General features: G+C 41.8%; 1 long non-coding RNA gene across 1 annotated transcript; it reads left to right on the top strand.

Moving 5' to 3' along the window:
- Positions 1-390: 390 nt before the first annotated feature.
- Positions 391-7853, top strand: LOC116627629. The gene is made up of 4 exons (XR_004298517.1): positions 391-749; positions 1733-1896; positions 2593-2740; positions 7003-7853. It is a non-coding gene; the product is annotated as an uncharacterized LOC116627629 (long non-coding RNA).
- Positions 7854-9022: the final 1169 nt, after the last annotated feature.

The raw sequence follows: 9022 nt of genomic DNA, 5'->3' as shown, positions 1-9022 counted from the left end.
GATAAATCCCTTGCGTGTGAACCTTCATCTCAGGATCTGCTTCTGGGAAATTGACCTAGGAAAAAATATACATTAAAATCTAATGAGTATTCTCATTTTTTCCCTCTTTCTTTTCAATGTTCAACATGGTATGTGTGCCTTTGTAATTTGTTTAGGTGGGAAAGAATCAATGACCAACATTACATGCCGTGTCCTATTAGGATGCCTTCTGTTACTATATGACTTTTCATAAGATTTGATTTGACCTTTGATACTTTTTGTAGCAAACCATGCAGAAAAGTTTTCTGCTGAGTGTGTTCATGTATAAAAGTGCAGCTTATGTGTATTTGTTGTAATGAAACTAGAAATTGCCTTAAAAATTCCACTATTGAATTTTTAGGAGTTTGAAAGTCTAAGTTCTTAAGTTGTATTCCAAATATAGCCAATGTGCTTTTTAAAAATGGGTACATTTTGAATTCACATGGTTCAGATAATTCTGTTTCTTTCAGCATTATGAGCAAAACATTGATATGTTTTCTTCCTTCATTTCCCAAGCTGCGCATTTTATTTCTTCCAGCAGGACCATGGGTAAGCAAATCATTCCAAATTTAGCACATTGGAAATGTCTCATGTTTAAATCAGAGATGTTTTTATGGGTTGTGTGCCTTTTGCTAACTTTATCTCCCACTTTGCTTCAGGTAATATTCTGAATGATGGCAGTTTCTTCTGCATCCAGACTGGTGATGGTGTTCAACTCTCAACATGGCCAGGTCATAATAAATAGACTTTAAATAGAGCTCAGTAGCGCTCATGATTTGCAAACTGGCCCCTCTTCCCTCCAGCCTGAGATTGTAAATGATTAGATTGTAAGTGATTAATGTGACCCTGTCAGCATCCTAATCCTGTTTAGGTGACTGACTACTGTTGACATGCCGTGGCACAACCTATCCTAGAAATTCTCCTTGGACTTGGAGGGCAACAGCCATGGGGGAGGGGAGCAGGATTTTAGTGGAAGAAAAGATGTATTTTCCATTCTTAGTCCCTTTTGAAATACTTAGTTACTTCGTGTGTCTTGGTGGTTACATTTTAAATTCCGATTAGAGTATATTCTAAAGCCTTACACTGGAGTAGATGCTCTCCTATTAACTGTTAGCTGATCCCCCAGGATAGAAGGCCAGTGTGCCGTAATACAGAAGAACCACAGTAAGACGGAGAGACAGCTGAAGAGAAGAGGACTAATACCCAAAAACGAACAAGGAGAAATCTGTCAAGTTCTAGGGCCTGTTGGATGCTAGGCATGAGAGAGGAAACTATAGGGCAGGCAGTGAGCTCAGGCAGGGACGGAGGGGAAGGGGAAGGAAGGGGCAGAAATGAGACAAGAAGATTTGGGACTTTGGCAGTATTCTGAGCTGAGATGGCAGGGGCTGCCTTTTAATGCCTTGGTGGTTTGATCCATGTTAAAACTGTAGGACCAGACAAACAAGTACTATATTAAAATTCTCTTACATAATAGTTAAGAGTGATTCACTCTTTATAATTGAGGGGCACTGCAGTAGGCAGTGGGTTACAAATAATAATAATGATAATCAGCATCGTTGTGATAATAATAGTAATAAAAATAGCTTACACTTACATAGGGCTTACTGGTATGGTACGTATTATGTGCCAGATACTTTTCTAAAGGCTTCACGTATATTAACTCCTCACAACAGCTCTCTGAGATGGTACCATTCTTTTTGTTTTTGTTTTGCAGTTGTTGCCATTTTAATTCCCATCTTACGGACGATGAAGCAGAAGCCCAAGCAGGTGAAGTGCTTTGCTCGGTGTCACTCGGTACGTGGTGGAGCCAGCCTTCAAGCCCCAGGACATGTGGCGTCAGAGTCTGCAGAAAACGGCCCTCAGATAATCTGCTGTTAGGTGGGGAGGCAGGAAATACATTCACCATGTCAATGACCATATAACCCACTTTGCCCTAAATATTGAATTAGTGCTCTACACAGTGGGTGTCCCAGAGGCCTGGAGCTGGGAGGGAATGTTGTGTGTGGCCATTTGTAGAGGTGACAGGACTTGAAGGATTCAAAACTCAAACTCCAGCTGCATAACAAAGGGCATTCGTTGGTGGCATAACTGAAAAACCCAGGAGTTCATCTGGCATGGGCGTATCTCAGGATGCAAACGATGACATCAACAATATTTGTCCTTTGTTCTCCTGGATTTCCTTTTTTCTGTTGGCTTAATTCTCAGCAAAGTCCTCTTCCCGGGAGCCAGATTGCCCCTAACAGCTTCAGGAGCACATGCAGTCTGCTTTACGCCACCAGTAAGGAGCTCCCTCTGCCTCCATGTTTCTAGAAGCACTTCCAGGACCCGATGGTCACGGGTTCGAATTTTCATGGCTTCAGTGACATATCTGCTTCCTGAGCCAGTTACTGCATGTGGGCCTGGGTTATTTATGCCTCCCTTGCCCAAGGGTGCCCTCCCCAAATTATATGGATTAAAAGTATAGGAGAGGTTTCCCAAAGGAATATATAAATGCGGTTGCCAGAGGAAAGGGAGATGATGGATTCTGCGAAAAAAGAAAGCAAAACACCAGATCTCTTGCCCCTATATTCCCAGGTGATGTGTTGACTGACCGAGTCAAGGACCCAGACAACTAAAATAAAGGAAGCATGTGAAGGTGCCAGAACCCCTTGGGCAGTCAGAGAAGGAGGGCTTGATGGAGAAGTGGGGATTTGCGTTGGATTTTTAAGGACACATTTGAGAGGTAAGGCTGGGGGACATAAAGAGAAGGTAGAAGTCTTCTTCAGTGTATGGAAAGGCAGTATTAAAGCCCTATAAAGCAAAATAGAATGTGTTCTGAGAAGGGCCAGTAGTTCAGTATGACAGGAAGAGAATGAGATAGAGAAGGTAAAGCTGAGAAGTTTGATTCGGGCCAGATTATGGAGAGACCTTGAATGCCTTCCTAAGAAATATTTAAATTTTATTTATTTATTTATTTTTAAGATTTTATTTATTTGAGAGAGAGCATGAGCAGGGAGAAGGGGTAGAGGGAGCAGGAGAAGCAGACTCCCTGCTGATGAGGGAGCCCGATGCGGGGCTCCATCCTGTGACCCCGGGATTATGACCTGAGCCCCCCAGGCGCCCCCTTAAATTTTATTATGTAGGCAATGGATAGCCACTGCACATATTACTGCAGAGAAGTCAAGTAAACCCAACACTGATTTAAGAAGATCAATCTAGAGAAGATGGCTAGCACCTCAGGGATTCACAAACCCTTTACTAATTTCATGATTGGCAGTATCCATGCATCTGAGATTTGTTAGAGGAAATCACACAATGGGGCAGATATATTGATAAATCCTGTTCATCAAACTCAAGTGGATACACAGCACTGCTGAACAATCCTATTAACTTTCTTTAACTTTCTACTAACTTTCTGGAATAAGTATTTTATATATTTTCTACTTTGCCTAAGCACTTTCTCCTGCCTGTCTTTTCCTTGACTCTACTCCACATCTGTCCAAACTCACTTCCATTTCCACCTGGACTATTGAAATGCCATATTCCAAGGTGATTCCATCTTTGCTTTGTCTTTGCCCCATTCTCTGGCACTAGGGTGCTAGGAGTGATCTGGTAGAGACAGTCTTTCAAAAATAACTTAGTGAAGTCCCAGAGGAAAGGAAAGAAACAAAAGGTGGGTAGAAGGATACTGAGCGTGCTTTTAGGTTGAAGAGATGAAGCCAGTAGAGAGAATTATGATGCAAAGAATACCAAGGGGGCTAAGTATTGGAGCAAGGGCCCAGGGCAGAGAAGCATCATGGTATTGTGATAGAGACACCTGTTACATTAAAGTGGGTGAAAAGGAACAAAGACTTCCTGAATGTCATAGCTGGCAAAATGGTAAACCTGCCTGCACCGCTGGTTTCCTCCCCTGATCTCAGATCTGGGGATCCTACAGAGGTGAGGAGGTACTATTCAGTACTTTGTTTAATCACCTTTTAGGCCTTTCTATGCTTATTGGCATTTAACTGTGACCCACTGAACGTTAGCCTTATGGAACGTACATTGTACTGGGAACCGAGAGGCTCACGTCAAACTGTAAGAATCTCCTGGGCGATATAAGGAAGAGTACAGAGTAATACACATGGGAAAGAGGTTGGGGAATCTTCTTAATTTGTACTCTTTTTTTCATTGGTGGTTTGTTGTTTACGCCTGAGCCACAGTGAGGCCCCAAACCCACAGATCCAGCTCAGCCTTGGCCAGGCTTCATGCAGTCTTGTTCAAATGGTGCTGACATTTAGCCTATTTAGGAGCATCCAACATTAGAACCAGGCAGAGGGGCTGAGTCCAACTACACTGCTTATAAGAAGACAGTGGGGTAGTGTTTTAGCACACGTTTTTTGGAAACTTAGCAAACAGACATAAATTAAGTGTAATAGAAGATTAGAATAACATTGGGACACCTAGGTGGCTCAGTCGGTTAATCGTCTGCCTTCGGCTCAGGTCATGATCCCAGGGTTCTGGGATCGAGCCCCACATTGGGCTCCCTGCTCGGCGGGGAGCCTGCTTCTCCCTCTTCCTGCTGCTCCCCCTGCTTCTGCACTCTTGCTTTCTCTCTCTCTGTCTGGCAAATAAATAAAATCTTTAAAAATAAATAAACTTAAAAAAAAGATTAGAATAACATAATTAATATGCTCAGGATAATAGACTTATACAGAAATACAAATACAAAATATACATAGAAAATTTTTAGCATTGCTGAATGCTCATAAAACACAAACTGTAAAAACGCAATGTGACAATAAAGGGTTTTTTTTGTTGTTTTTTTATTTGTTTTTTATTTTTTATTTATTTATTTTTTAAAGGTTTTATTTATTTATTTGACAGAGAGAGACACAGCGAGAGAGGGAACACAAGCAGGGGGAGTGGGAGAGGGAGAAGCAGGCTTCCCGCCGAGCAGGGAGCCCGACGCGGGGCTCGATCCCAGGACCCTGGGATCATGACCTGAGCCGAAGGCAGCTGCTCAACAACTGAGCCACCCAGGCGCCCCCGGTCTCCTTTTTCTACTCTTGCCCACCTACAGCCTACTTTCCACACAGTAGCCTAAGTAAACCTAGTATCTGGATCATTCATGGTATTCACACAGTGGGTTCCCATCCCAGTTTGGGACAGTACAGGGCAGTGTGTTAGAGAACAGTCTCCAGAATCAGTCTGTTTGGGTTTGAATTCTGACTTTGTCACCCTCCCGTAGTATGCCCCTAGGCAAGTTACTTAAGCCATTTGTGCTGTGGCTTCTTTATTGGTAAGGTGGGGAATAATAGTAGTAAGTCTATCACAGGGTGGTTGAGAGGATCAGGTAAATTAATATGTATAATGCCCTTGGAACATTGCCTGGTGCACAGTAATGCAAAATATATGTGCCGGCCGTTATTGTTATTTTAGTAAATGCCAAAGTTCTTTAAGTGACCTTGAAGGCTCTACATTACTACCCTAAGGTAAGCTCTGGGGTAGTCAGGAAATTTGTCTGTTTTCCCAGCACGTAAAATAATGTCTCAGTCATAGCAGGTGCTCAGTAAGTATCTGTTTAATTAATGGATAATAGAATACATGAATTCAAAAGGGCCAATGAAATATAAGGAAGAACTCAGAATCTACTCCTGATTAAATGATACAAATTGCACCACAAATCACGGGGAAAGGAAGGACTTTTTAGTTGCTGTTGTTGAAGACATTTGCTTTTTATGTGAGAAAAAAATTGGTGTTTACACCAATTAGAAAGCTAAACTTTAAAAATGTGACTTTTTAGACAAAACACTAAGGCACACGTCCTAGAAGTCAAATGTGGGTTGAGCAAAGTTAGCAGAAGGAAGAAAATAATAAAGATTAAAGCAGATATAAATGAAATAGAGAATAGAAAAACAGGAAAAAAAATCAACAAAACCAAGAGTAGGTTCTATGAAAAGATCACAAAAACTGACATTGAGGGATCTTGGGACAGGGGAGCCAAGAAAGAAAGTGATATCTTCTGTTAAATTGAGCAAAATAGGATCTGGGTTATTATCATTTGAACAGTAAAAAAAAAATATGGCTTTACTCTGTACTGAAACCAATGAGGGGGCATACTTGTTACTAATGTGAATCACTGTATATAAGTAGGATCATAGTATACCTGCTAATTTAGAACTCATTGTTTTTCCTTTAACAATATGTTGTGGACATGTTTCCATGAAGTAAATGTATAAATGTAAAAAAAAACCAAACAAACGGGGGGAGCACCTGGGTGGCTCATTCGGTTAAGCATCCAACGCTTGATTTCAGATCAGGTCATGATCTCAGGGTTGTGGTTGGACATGGAACCTGCTTAAGATTCTCTCTCTCTCTCCCTCTGCCCCTTGCCACTCATGCTCTCTCTCTCTAAAAAAAAAATTAAATAATAAAAAAATTTAAAAAGTTTTTTTAAGATCTCAAAAAAAGAGTGGGTTGGATAATCGGATAATGACTACAACAAAATTAAAGATTTTTGGCAATAAAGGACAGTGAAGGTAACAAAACAACTTACAAATTGGGAACCGGGAACTGTATTTGCAACATTAAAAGCCAAGGATTATTATCTAGGACATAATAGAAATGTCTGTTGATCTGCAATTAAAACAAAACAAAGTAGAAAATAATGAACAGATGTGAATTGGCAATTCGCAAACACGGGAACCTGAATGCTTTTAAGTATCAGAGATTCTTACACTCGCTAATAATCAGAGAAGTGTAAATTAAAACAGTAATGATCTAATCCTTTATACTCTTCAGATTGGTAATACAAGACTGATACAATCCTTTATACTTCTGAGATTGGTAATGAGGAAAAGTAGCAAGTACTGGTGAATGAAATGGGAATGAAATGGGGAATTCTCATATTCTGCTGGAGAAAGTATAAACTAGTAGAAACTTGGGGGAGAGAAAGCTGGCAGTACAGATGAAATGATACATGTGTATCCCCTAACACTCCCACAACCCTGTTCTTGCTCTTAGACTCCTCTTCAGCATGTCTAAGGATCCCTGTTTGCATCACTGTTTGCAGTAGTGAGAAACTGGAGGAAACCTTTGCTGGGGGAAGAGTAAGTAAAATGAGACAGGTGCACACAAAGACTTATTTAGCATTAAGAAGCAATAATCATGGTGCTACACACAGCAACTATGTACATCTTAAAAGTGATATTATTGAGTGGAAAATAATAAAGAGGGAGAACACGATTTATAGGTCAATCCGATTTATGTTAAGTAAAACTGTATTTGCAGGAAGGAGGAGTGAGAAAGGAGGTCAGCTCATAGTCAAACTACTGATTCTTGTTCTGCGCCTGCTTATTCCCAGTGTGGGTACCTCGACCTCCAGGACAGGGGTGCAAGGGCAATATCCGATGTGTTTATTATGGCCGAAGCCTCGGAGACTGTGGAGAAGACACTTGCCCTTTAATGTAACTGACACACGTGGAAAGAGGGATTGGGCATCCCCAGAGGCCCTTGGCATGGAGTTCCTTCAGAAATGCACGCAGATTCGCAGGAGATTGCATTTAGGGCCAAAAAAGACACTGAAAGCTTAGAAGAAAAATACCTACTTACATCTACGTAACTCAAAGGGGCAATAGTCTAAAATCCTTATAAAGAGCAGTTTCTAAATCCACCACTGTAGTGTCTTAGATTTTCCACATCAGACATTAACCACAGCCTTTGGCCTTTGTCATTCTTAAAATATAGCTGCTATTGCTGAAGCTCGTACTACTCGTTGGGTAACACAAGCAGCTAGCCATCCCTTCTGCCCAGATTTCAACACAACCAGTGTAAACCGTTCACAAATTGCCCAGTATACTTGTCAGAACATGTTTTTGCCAGTATGATCTGCGATTTATTGGCCTTGGGTTACACATTTTAAATCTAGTATTCTAGGCAAGTCCCAAATTATAAGCCAATTTTACTTCAAAATGTATTTCGTGACCTTGTTTGGAAATGAGGATGTCTTTTCCCATGAAAAGAATGGTATAAGTGGTCTAATCCACCTTCCTGGGCACTGGGTTCACAGCCAGGTTTTGGAAAGCTGGACATTTATTCTTAGCAGGCTTCCTGCTGTAGTTACAGGTTTGCTTAACACGCCTACACGTGAGCGCACGCTGCACACAGGGAAATAGGCTCTTCTTTAAGCTAAAGAAATATTGGGGAGGGGGCGTCTGGGTGGCTCAGTTGGTTAAGCAGCTGATTTAAGATTTTATTTATTTATTTGTCAGAGAGAGAGTGAGAGAGAGAGCACAAGCAGGGGGAGCGACAGAGGCAGAAGGAAAAGCAGGCTCTCTGCTGAGCAGGGAGACCAACGCAGGACTCGATCCCAGGACCCTGGGGTCATGACCTGAGCCAAAGGCAGATGCTTAACCAGCTGAGCCACCCAGGCTCCCAAGCAACTGACTCTTCAGCCCAGGTCTTGATCTCAGGGTTATGAGTTCAAGCCCTGCATTGGGCTTCATGCTGGGCATGGAGCCTACTAAGACAAAAACAAAACAAAACAAAACAAAAAAACATTAGATACAACCTTCCCTTCACTTGGTGTGGCTTGTTTAACTTTGAGATTCTCCTGAAAGTGACACCTCCTTTGGTTTTAGCAATAGGTGACCAGGATGTGGACTTGTGCTCTGATGAACATAAAAAAGAAAAGTCAAACCACAGTGTCTGAAGGGAGAGAGAATAGGTCAGATCTTGAAACATCTCCATGGGTAGCCAGGCTCTCATTTGTTCATTCATTCATGCACAGTGGCAGCAAACACTGAGTGGGGGTCTGCTCTAGCCCCGCAGGCCCTTCTCTAGCTACAGTGGAAACAAAACAGATGGACGTGTGTTTATCCGTTAGCAAAGTGTGTAAAACATGCTAGCTGGCGATAAGTCAGAGAGAGAGAAGGAAGTCAGGAGAGGAGCTTAGGGAACTTTCTGAGGTGGAGTGGCATAAAGAAGTCTGCTCTGTTGCACACGCAGGTGACACGTCTGGGATGGTGGAGGAATGTCAGGAGGG

The sequence above is a fragment of the Phoca vitulina genome, unplaced genomic scaffold (genome assembly GCF_004348235.1).
Source record: "Phoca vitulina isolate PV1807 unplaced genomic scaffold, GSC_HSeal_1.0 scaffold3, whole genome shotgun sequence".
NCBI classification, from domain to species: Eukaryota; Metazoa; Chordata; class Mammalia; order Carnivora; family Phocidae; genus Phoca; species Phoca vitulina.
This window is presented reverse-complemented; position numbering and strand designations above follow the sequence as displayed.